We start from the raw sequence: 12,623 nt of genomic DNA, 5'->3' as shown, positions 1-12,623 counted from the left end.
ATAGTGAATACTAACCTAATAGGGAGGATCCATCTCAATGCTTGGAACTACATCCCGTGGACAAGATTTAGTGGTGACTATAAAGAGAAAATAACTTAAGCACCAACATTCAGGAAACTCTTTTCTAAATTAGATATAACTTAACCATCTTCTTCAGACTCTTGGAGATATGAACTTTCCATTGTGACATATAGTCTCCTATTTTGAGATTTGGAATTACCTGACTAATAAAATTATGTGTGTAATGTTAAATGATATAGTATAATAGTTAAGTGACCATTTTGTCAAAAGCAATCTACAGCGTCGGTGCAATCCCCATCAAAATTTCAACTTAGTTCTCCATAGACTTAGAAAGAGAAATTTGCAAATTTATTTCAAATAACAAAAAAAAAAACCCCAAAAAACCCAGGATTGCAAAAACTATCTTCAACAACAAAAGAACTTCTGGGGGAGTCACCATTCCTTACCTCAAGCAGTATTATATAGCAAAAGTGATAAAAACTGCATGGTATTGGTACAGGGACAGGCAGGTAGAACAATGGAATAAAATGAAGACCGAGAAATGAACCCACACACCTGTCAGCACCTGATCTTTAACACAGGAGTTAAAACCATCCAGTGAAAACTGGGTAGCATTTTTTAAAAATGTTGCTGGTTCAACTGGAGGTCAGCATGTAGAAGAATGCCAATTGGCCCATTATTATCACCCTGTCCAAGTGGATCAAGGACCTCCACATTAAACCTGTAGAAAGAAAAGTGGGGAACAGCCTAAAAGAAAAGGCTACTAGAGAAATTATCTTGAACAAAACACCAATGGCTTATACTCTAAGATCAGGAGGAACACTCCTCCATTTTTGGTGGTATTTCATACTGGTACAACCACTCTGGAAATCAGTCTGGAGATTCTTCAGAAATTTGGATATAGCACTACCTGAGGACCCACTTATACCAATCCTGGGAATATACCTAAGTGATGCTCCAACATACAACAAAGATACATGCTCCACTATGTTCATAGCAGCCTTATTTATAATAGGCAGAAGCTGGAAAGAACCTAGATACACTTCAACAGAGGAATGGACAGAGGAAATGTGGTACATCTATACAATGGACTATTACTCAGTTAATAAAATCAATGTCTTCTTAAAATTTATAGGCAAGTAGATGGAACTAGAAAACACCATCCTGAGTGAGGTAATCCAATCACAAAAAAAACCACATGGTATGGTCTCACTGATAAGTAGATATTAGGCCAAAAGCTCAGAATACCCAATTTGCAATCCACAGACCATGTGATGCTCAAGAAGACAGAAGACCAAATTGCAGATGTGTTACTCCTTCTTAAAAGTGTTAACAAAAGTAGTCATAGGAGGTGATATGGAGACAAAGTTTGGAGCAGAGACTGAAGGAATAGCCATTCAGAGCTTGCCACAGCTGGGGATCCAGCCCATATATATATATATATATATATATATATATATATATATATATATATATATATATATATATATATATATATATACAGGTACCAAAATTAGACAATATTGATGAAGCCAAGAAGTGCATGCTGACAGGAGGCTGATATAGTGGTCTCTTGAGAGGCTTGGCAATAACATGACAAATATAGAGGCAAATGCTCACAGCAAACAATTGAACTGAGAATGGCGTCCACACTAGAGAAATTAGAGAAAGGATTGAAAGAGCTGAAGAGACTTGAAACACCATAAGAACTGTAATAGCAACCAACCAGAGTTCCCAGGGACTCAGCCACTACCCAAAGATTACACATGAACTGACACGTGGCTCCAGCTGCATAAGTAGCAGAGGCTGGCTCTTTTGGGCATCAATGGGAGGGGAAGCCCTTGTTCCTGCCAAGGCCAGACCCCCAGTGTAGGAAAATGTCAGGGCAGAGAGGCAGGAATGGGAGGTGGTTGGAGAGGGGAGAACAATCTTACACAAGTGTAAGGGCATGGGCTAGGGGGGTTTATAGACAGGAAAACTGAAAGGAGATAACATTTGAAATGTAAATAAAAGGAATCCAATAAAATTAAACAAACAAACAAGCAAACAAAAAACCAAGGGGGATTTTTCAAGGTGACAAATCGTGGTCATAACATTTTCTAAATTTATTTGAAGGAAATTATTTCAAATTATGTATTATTGGAAAAACAATAGTATGTGTCAGTGAGATATCTCAGTGGTAAAAACAGCCTACTACCTAGCCCTGGGTGTGATTCCTGTGTACCCAAATGGATTACAGGGAAAACTGACTCTGGACAATTGTCCTCTGCCTCTCAGGGTCACCCATAAGCTCCTGGAGATACAGACTTTGTTTCTTCCCAGCTAACAGACCACCAGGTGCCTGGTTATCTCACCAGGAAAGAGGGTTTATATCAGTGTAGTTATTGGTGACCACACATCAGTATTTCAATTTACAAATGTTTCTGTTATTTTGAGAATCACAGAATCCATGCATGACTGCAGCATTGTTCTGTGAAACATCCCTGTTCTCTGGCAGGGATAGGAAGATAACCCCACTTCTGCCATGTGGGCTCTGATGTCCAGTCCTCAGGGACCCATGTCCTCCTATGTGTCTCTGGTCCTGAGAGCCTGACTTACTGTTCCCTGTTTCATCATGGAGTTAATGATACTTTTTAATAAGTGTGGGAGAGAATGTTGTGCAACTCGGGGAGACATTTCAGGGCAAGGAGAGAATCGAATTGTGTTCAAACCCTGAAAAGAACATTCTGAGACCAACAGAGTTAGGAGTGTTTTTTTCTTGCTCTGGGTCAGCATGCTCAGGAGCAAGGAGACTGTATGACCCCATCAACACTAGCCTTGAAGTAGTCACAACAAAATGGCCAAATTATAGGTCTAACTTCCTTTCTTCCCCTTAGGACATGCCAAGCAAGCACCTGGAATTTCTCTTTTCGCAAATGAAGTTTTACCAGAACCTCAGCACCAGCCAATACTGTATACTCCCCTCTGTAACTAATAATCACTCAGGAGGGTTCATACAGCCCTGTAACACTGCCTCCTAACTCCCAGTGAAAGACAGCTGTTTTGCTGAAAACATCTCAGAGAAGCCTACTTCTTCACCGGACTCAATCTAGAAGAGATCCTGTGAACTCACCATATTTTTCCATCCCTTAGCTCAATTTACCTGCATACCTTGAAGAAGAAGAACACCCAGGCCAGAAAATAAATATATTACTGCCAGCAATCTATTTCAGAGTTCCTCATGACCCTTCCATATGAGACCTGTAAGAGAGTTTCAGATAATGTCCAGGATACAAGTCAGCAGGAGAGGGGCAAGGCCTATGAGAACCACAGCATGAGATTTGGGGTTTTCCTGGACCTTACTCCCTGGACACTGCTTTCTCATTCAGAACCCTGACCCCTCTCTCCATGCTTCACATCCAGTGACAGACCATGGCTTGCTTAATCCCATCTTGGGCTTCTGTTCCCCACAAGCCCAACTATATGCACTCAATTTCTCATTTCCTGCCATGTTGACAATCTGAACTCTGGGTTCTCTTTTAGGACAGGAGACTATTGTTGCAAGTCAAGTCTGTCTTAACTTTTGATAATCGGCAGGTCAGCTTCTAACAAAAAGCCTAGAGATGGGGCTGGGGTGACAGGAAACCATGCAGATTGACCGAGCAAGAGTGAAATCAGGTTTCTATTATAGCTCAAGAGATTCATGCCCTTGCTTGATAGAGACCTACCAATTACAGTGCATCACAGATAGAGATCCAGTGCACCAATCACAAGCCTCAAATGAATACTATTCATGGGACTTTACTGAAGCATTGAGAAAACTATCTCCAGTCCCATGAGTCAAAATGGGTATGTTTGTTGTGCAGTGGTCACTAAGGCTTTTTTGTGACTAAAGCGAACTGTCCCAGAGCAGCTGTGAGGTGTGGGCAGTGGTGACGACTGCATTCAAGCCTCCTAGCACAATGATCTTGGGACTTTGGGTATTGCTTACTCTGAGCATCCCTAAAGTGATCACAAAGCAGGATGCCACAATGGCGGCCTCTCCAGTTATCTAAATGAGTCCATTTGTCAGGTCCACAACAGAAGCAGCTGCACAAAAAGAAGAGGCCTGAATACAGTTTCTCAAATGGGGAGAAGCATATTTGGCCCACAGCAAAAACTCACAAAGAGCCTATGCTTTCTACATCACATAAGTGCTTAAACATGGTTGGACAGAATTTAAGAGACTGTCACTGATCTACTAATAGGGAACATTATGATCCAAGTGTAGAGCAGACACTGGCTTCTGCCCTGGCAACTAGTGTTTGGAATTTGTGTTCTGTAGACAGAACTGGTCAATAAGAAAAAATGCCAGAAGAAATCGGGCATCATAACATGCCTGTCAACCCAACTATTGACAGGTAGTGATGGGAAGATTGTCAATTGGAGCACTGGTTCTCAACCTGTGGATCACCACCTCTTTGAAGTTAGAAGGACTTTTTCACAGAAGTAACATTTCAAATATTCTGAATATCAGATGTTTATACTATGATCATAACTGAAGCAAAATTAGAGTCATGAAATATGAACAAAATACCTTTATGTTTGCAGTTATCTCAACGTGAGGAAATGTCACAGCATTAGGAAGCTTGAGAACCACTGAAATGGAGGCTATTCTTGGTATATCTTGAGTGTAGGCCAGCCTGGGTTACATGAGACTCTGTCTTTAAATCAACAGCAAAGCCTAACAAAACTGAAAACAGTAAAGAAGGGTCCTGGAGAAAGGTCATCTGTTAGGTCTCTTTTGGTTGGAGATGAAAAACTTGAATATGATACTAAGCTTCTCTCCAGATTAATATAAAAAATTATGCCTGCCGATACTTTAGTTTTTGTATACTTGTTTTTTGTTTTTGCTTTCTTATTTTTATTTTTGAGGCAGTGATTTCTCTATTATATGGGTCTGATTATCCTGGGTTTGAACACCAAGGTTGGCCTCAAAGTCAGAGATGCCCCTGTCCCTACATTCTACAAAATGCAACACGAAACCAGGGCTATTAACATTTTTTGGATTTTTGTTCATTTTTTAAAGCTAAACACTAACTCTGAGGTGAGAGGTGGGAGTTTCTTTATTTCTGTGAGCAGAGACTTGATGACACATGTATGAATATCTCTGTCCTTGGCTATCAGCAGATGTTGGAGGAGACCAAGCTTCCCGCCCAGTCCCAATCACTGGGCCTATAGGGAATAGTATAGAGTCTCTTCTTGGGGATCCCCCTGGACAGGGGTATGAGCAGGAGTTCATGCTGTGGCTGGGCATCAGATGAGGAAGAGGAAGATGATGATGTCATCCTAATGGAGAAACACAAGGTCAGATAGCAGCAGGCAACTCTGCTATTCTAAAATTTCAGCTGCTGCCTGAGCATCCTGTCTACACCACAAGCTGCCAATATCTCTAGCTTGTCCACTCTGATCAGGCCTCAGTCTGCATATGTTACTTTGTTAACCTACTCTGGGTCTCTGTGCTGTCACTAGGGAAGAGAGATCAATGAACGTGTGTGTAAGGAAGTGGTGAGAAGAACAGAGAAGACAGGGACAGTTTTCATCTATGAAGGGTACCTGCTGGGCCCACAGAGCCTGCAGTATGGGCTATCTGAAGGATGCCTCTGGAATTGGATTATCTACAGAGAAACAGGAAGGATATAGCCTGTTTTCTTCCCCTGCTGTAATGGGATAAGTTAATTAGTTATAAAGTCAGAGAGTCTGAATGCTGTGAACAACGTCAGGAACTAGAGTCTCCAGAATCACAGAGCCTCATCTTACAGAGGCCTTGTTTAGTCAGAATGATAATGGCAATATGTTGTAGCAGACTATATGTGAAAGGATTCTTGCATGATATGTGTTTGAGATCTGGTGCATGTGTGTGCAAGTCAGTTTGGGTTCATGTATGGAAGTGCAGAGGACAACCTCAGGTATAGTAATTAGCAACACCATCCAAGTTCACCATGAAGTTTGTGTTTCTGTTTTTGATTGGTTGGTGTTTTGCTTGATACATAGGCTTTTGTAGGTTTGGCTGGGATTTATTGTTCATGTTATTAAATTTTTTTTGGTTTGTTTATTCTTTGACACAAGTTTTCACTCTGTTCCCTTTGCTGTCTAAAATCTGGATACATAGACCATACAGCTTCAAACTCTATGAGATCCATGTGCTTCTGTCTTCTTTCTCCCAAATCTAGACTTGTATGCCCATGAACAATGTGGGTTATAATATTTTAAATAAAAAATACTCATTCATTTTGGGGTGTGTAGGGTAGGTAGGGAAACATGTGCTACTACCTCAGCATCACTCATATTCCTATCTGCAGGCTGACACTTCCCATGGTCCTGTGATATCCAAAAGCCCTGTGTGCACACCAAAACCACAGACTTCCTGTCCCAAGAATAGTTCATGATTTGAGACTAAGGAGCCAGCAGGTGGCAGTAGTGCAGCTGAGCACAGGGCGTAGTTGGCATTCTTAGAACCCACCAGAGGCTGCTGTATTAAAAATGTGGTGTCCAGCAGCTGACTTATGGCAGTCTTGTCAGGACCAGGCCCTCCTTGGGTGGGTTAGTAACCAGATGACCTTCTACCCAGAGAGCTCTGATAGGCAGGGTAAGGTAGATTAAATCTGGAGGTGAGTGCTCATGGTCACTAGGACACTCTTACCTCACTGAGCCAAAGATGTTCATCTGGTAGAGTGTGTTTTTGCCTGTCATGGACAGAAAATGATGTTCTTTGTCCACTGAGAGACAAAGGATAAGCATTATGCACACCTGTATTCACCACTGAGGAGAGGGACAGATAGGATGGTCTGTAGGAGTTTCAGATCCTCCTTGAATACATAAGAAATTTAAGGACAAGCTTGGTCAAACCACAGCCTAAATACCTGTCAGATGATCACCTGTCATCCCAAAAGGTTGGGGCCCCTTTGGGGAAGTTTATTGTGAGAGGCATGCAAGGGAGCAAGAGAGATTATTCAGCTAGAGAGGTATACATGGGTAGCAGGGCCTGAGGTTGATCTGGAGCAGCCACACTATAAATCAGGGATATGACAGGAATTTGTCATCCCAGCCCTGCATTTGCAAGAGAAAGGGAGAGGCATGGGGCTGACCGTGTAGCTAGTCTAGCCTACTTGGTGAGGTGCATACCCATGAGAGCCATGGTATAAAAAACTGTGTGGATTTCTCAAGACGATCATCATGGTCATAACCTTTTATAAGTTTATGGTAAATGAAGTATTTTAAAATGCTACATTAATGAACAACAAAACAGTGTATGGCAGTGAGATATGGAGCTCAGTAGAAATGCTGCCTAGCACAGTGACCTGGGTGTGATTCCTGGGGACTCAAATGGTACATGGAGAAAACTGACTGTGGACAATTGTCCTCTGCCTGTCAGGATCACCCACAGGCTCCTGGTGAGATATCATCTGTTAGTCCTCAGGTAACAGACCTCCTGGTGACATGACCTCTCACTGTGGAGGTGCGTTACTTCAAAGTAGTGATTGAGGGGACCCACCCTGAATATCACCACCCTCCCTACTTCTTTCATGGGAATGAGAGCACTTGGATTGAGGTTCGTGTGTGATATATCCTAGGAATCCATGTCAGCTCTGATGTCCTCTCCTTTGGTCCCATGTCATCCTGTCTTTCTCTGGTCATGAGAGCCTGACTGGTGTTCTCTGTGTGTTTATGAATTTGTAATACTTTTTAATGAATGTGGGATAATACATAGAACAATTCAAGAAGCCAGTTCAGAGCAATACTAAGATCAAGCCAGAAAATCACATTCTGAGAGGAGCAGAACTTAGGAGTGTTCCCTCCTTCTCCAGTCTGCATATTCAGGTCCAAGAAGTGTGTACCACCCCCACCTCTGCCATTACTGAAGAAGTAATAACAAGATGGCCGAATTACAGGTCTAATTTCATTTTTTGCCATAGAGACATATCCATAGCCTGTAATATCTTTTCATGCAAATGAAGCTCTCTCAGACCCTCAGCACAAGCCAATCATGTACATTCATCCTATAACCAATAATCATTTTGGAAATTTCATATAGCCTCTGTTACTTCCAATAAATCACAGCTCTATCACTGAAAACCTCTCAGAGAAACCTGTTTCTCCACAGGACACAATTCAGAAGAGATCCTGTGAGTGAACAGTCTGGAAAAACGTTGTTCCTATCCTTCCAGCAGAGAGCTCATCTTTTCTGTAGACCTTTAGGTCAGAAGAAGAACCAGTCCAGCAAATGAAAGTCTCACTCCAAGCATCCTTCTCAGTTTTTGTCTTGACCCTTTTCTCCCATGTGTGACCTCTAAGAGAGTGGCAGACTCTGTCTAGGATACAAGTCAGTGGGACAGGGGCAAGGACCAGGGTCCATATTGAGAATAACAGCCTGAGAATCAGGTTTCCCCACTCCCTTATTCCCTGCACACTGCCATCTCATCTAGAAACTTGACCCCCCCCCTCCATACTTCACATTCAGTGACAGACAACATGTCATGTTTAAGGCCCATGTTGGGCTTTTCCTGAAAGGTCCAAGTATACACACTAATTTTCTCATTTCCTGCCATGTTGATATTCTGGACTCTGGGTTCTCTTCTAGGATAGTTCCTTTTTGCCATGTTCAGTCTGTCTTAACTTTTGATAGTCAGCAGACCTGCTCCTAACAGAACACAGAAACTTTCCATTCGGACACATGCTTGATAGAGTTCCTTCAGGCACAGGGTGTCATAGCTGCAGTGTGGTACCAATGTGTAGAGGGCCACAATAACATTCGCCACCGCTAGATGGCGCTGGCTTCCACTGTGCCCCATGTGGAAGGCCAGGATAGCCTCCGCCATTACAAGATGGCGCCAGCCTTCGCCGCGCCAGCCAACTCCCTTTCAGGAAGTTAACTGTGCGCATGTGCAAGAGTGCCTTCATGCCAGGTCTTTGCCCACTCCGGGGCGTGCCTGATGAGATCATGGGTAAACAACCAATCAGGTGTGGATGCGCCACGCTAGGGTGTATATAAGCGCACCATGTTGGCGCGCCGAGGCTTCCTCTTTAAGATCATAATAAAGTTTGGTCACAGTAAGGATTTCTATGTACCCGCGTGTTTCTTGCCAGCGAGAAGTCACACGTGGGACATTTGGTGCCAAGAACCCGGGACACAAAAAAGCTACATCATCACTGGTGTCAAGAGGAGGCTCTGTTTCACGGAAGAAGTCCAGAAGCTGAGAGACTATGTTTAGCCTTGATCTGTTCCAGCTCAGTCCTCTGCCGGATGCGGCAGGAACCTTTATGGTTGCTCTGGCCGCCCTCAGGTTGTTTCTATTGACCTTTGAGTTTCTAGTTACCGCCAAACGGCGTCAGAGGTCGCATGGGAACTGCTCAGCTGTAACAGCAAAGCGGAGAGTGTTGGGGGAAGGGCGAGGCGGCAGAGTGTCAGAAACAGAGGGTAGTGAAAGGTTGCAACGAGAAAAGGATCCTGATCTATCTCAAGCACCAGGCCCTTCCAATGCAGAAGCGAAAGGTTGGGGAAAGAACGCCCCGGGTGAGGAGAAGGGAGGAGATAAAAGGAACACAGCATTTTGGGAGAAAAATTTTGTCTTTGTGCCTGTAAGAAGTGTGCTTAAGCTCCGGCGCCGGCTCTCGGGACGCCGCAGCATCTGTGCGCTGACGAGACAGCTTTACAGAGTCATACTGATCAGACTTGATAGAAGCAGACCGCCTGAAAATTTATTCAGGAGAATCAAACAAAAGGACATCTCAGTGCCCATGCACAGCTTGATGGAGTTAATGTAATTTGGTTGTGAGTAAAAATATTCAGGGCTGTGTTTCACTTCCATACCATTGGCGAATGTCAGTCATGCTGCTCAGATAATATATCTCAGTATCTTACAGGAATTGGGTTTCAACACGTTGGTGGACTCGTCCAGGAATTGAGACAATCCATCGCCCATATCAACTCCACTCAAGTGGCTAGTCACTGTGAACACCATCTGTTTTTTTCACTCTTTGTCTATTGTTTGTCTCTGGTGCACCAGGATGTCCCCACGTCTGTCAATGTATGTCTGTGGTTTTTGTTTCTCGTTGTTTAAATGTTTTATGTTTCATGTTCAAAAGAAAAAATGGTAAAAACTTTATCTGCCGGGTGTTCACACCTTGACTTGGTTTTAACTCGTTTCAAAAAGGAACAAATGAATAAAAAACAGTCAATCAGGCCCTTGGAGCCCTGTGCCTGGAGCCAGGTGTCTAGATTAGCTGGAGAAGCTGCCCAGAGGCTAAGCGTATACACAAGCTGATCTTAAAGGTGCCAACAGCTTCTCAGCTTCTTCGATACAAGAGTTGATAGCTGTTTCTCTTAGAGAGATCCCTGACTTATTATTTGACTCAACAGGTGACAAGGTGGTTCTCTTATAATCATAGCTAAAAAGGTAAAAATGGTATTTGGTCTAAATATTAAAGATATGTGTAGCCACTTCAATTTTGTTTCTCATTGGTTTTAAATGTATAAATATGCTCTACTTGCCTTGGTTATGGACTATTGTCTTTCAAGTTATTGGATACGGTTAAAAGGTATAATATTGGTAACAGAAAGTTGACATAAAGCTGGTAATCTGGATGTAGTCATTCTAGATAACATGTGACATGGGCCAACCTAGGGAAACAGGTCTAAATTGAGGTAATGTTTTTATGGAATTCTTATTCTAGGAACCAGGCTTCTTAAAGAATTTAGGACAATGTCTCTTTGTTGAGGTACTAGAGACTACGCCATCGTGCGTTCATATATAGGAATTGGCAGTCAAACTTTGTATCTGCATTTTGATGCTAATTCCACTGCCCTAAGGACAGCTGCCTAGTCACGTACTCAGAACTCAGGTGACCTTCCAAAGTTGTGGCTGTGTTCTGGTGTTACAAAGAGAACTTAAAGATTGTGATTAAGGATTGCCAGTGTTACATTGACTAACTCAAACTTATTTTTAATTAAGGAAAAATCAAACAGGTAGAGATTGTTACAAGATTTACGAAGGATTGATGAGGTTTTGGAACTTGTGAGAACATTACAGCCAGTTTACTTACTCCAACTGCCATTTCAGGATAGATTTAGAGGATTGCTAACAGCCTTATATTAGGTAATTTTGTTGCTTCCTCAGTGTAAGAAGTTAGAACTTAAATCTTTCAATATATACGGAAATTTTTACTACAAACCTTTGCTCTCAAAATGAGCTTTGATATTTGGGGAGTAGCTGTTACACTACTCCAGATAAGAATATTTGAAGCTAATTTTAAGCTACTAAAGATATGTTAGTTGGCTAAGTACCTCACCCTACCAGAGGACTTAGGTCTTTGTTATGCACATTGGAGATAAAGCTTCAGCTGTGTTAGTACAGAGTTGTGGACTGGAGTCATAGAAGTATTTTGAAAAGAAACCTGGTAAAACATATCTTATTCCAAACAACAGTTAATTGGTTATTACAAAATACTGATATTTGGCTTATTACATATACAAATTTTTCAGACAAAATTGATAATTTTACTCTTTACATGCTTTTGTACTTCCTGTATATTTGTGCATACAACCCATAGGAAATGTGCTTACTGTATTTATAGGTGGTTCATCTAATGAAAAGGCTACATGTATGATTGGATCACTTGTTTATTCTCTTGAGTTTCTATTGCTTCAACACAGATTATTAAATTCCGTAATTTAGCCACTGTTTTTAAATCAAACTTTCAATTCACATACTGATAGCCAATGTGTGGCTTGTGGTTTACAATTGATTTCAATTACTTAATGCTTTATTAGAGACAAGTTTTCTACATGAAATCAGTGAGTGATTTCAGTATAAATTGTCTGACAACTCACTGTCCTTTCAGTGCTCTGGCACAGACAGCTAAACAAAACCATAGACCCAGCTCTTTAAAAATGGTAATGGAGTTGATAACACACCCTCACGAAAAGAGAAAGACTCCATTTGCTTGTTTTCAATTCCCAGCCGCCCCCTACCAGCTCAGGGATTTCTAGTAACACTGAAATTGGACAATATTTAAAAAATTTGACATTTCTAATTAATGCTTATGTTTAGGTAAATAAAGTTTGTGATGTGCTAGAAAAATGGCTTAGTGGTTAAGAACACTAAGTACTGTTCCTTTATAGGACATTTAAGAACTCAAACTGGATTGCCTGGGCTCTTTAGCAAGGGAGGACAATGATAGCAGACAGATTATAGGCCTTACATAAGAACAATTAGTCAAAAAGTCTCATTCTTTAGACTGTACGGAGATGCTGTGATGGCTGCTTTGCAGAGTAACTTTCTTCTCCTGCTGAAGCTCTCAGAAGAGTTATTAAACAAATGGCTGTCCTACCCATAGACCCAGCACATACCTCTGAGCCAACATATTCCAAAAGATTCATGACACAGTGTGGTCTGAGATTGGAATAGGCTTTCTAGATGGGTCACTTGATAAAAACACCACTCGGAAAAACCAGTATCAAGAGGGCTTCCCGACAAGCTTCAGGAATTCCAGGGCTTCTCAGTGTCATCAATTTAATCATCGAGGACTTACCTTAATAAATAATATCTTTAATATATCTTAATAAATAAAAAGGGGGAGTTATC

The sequence above is a fragment of the Rattus norvegicus genome, chromosome 12 (genome assembly GCF_021556685.1).
Source record: "Rattus norvegicus strain SHRSP/BbbUtx chromosome 12, alternate assembly SHRSP_T2T, whole genome shotgun sequence".
Lineage (NCBI taxonomy): Eukaryota > Metazoa > Chordata > Mammalia > Rodentia > Muridae > Rattus > Rattus norvegicus.
The sequence above is the reverse complement of the archived record's forward strand: the minus strand, read 5'-3'. Positions refer to the sequence as shown.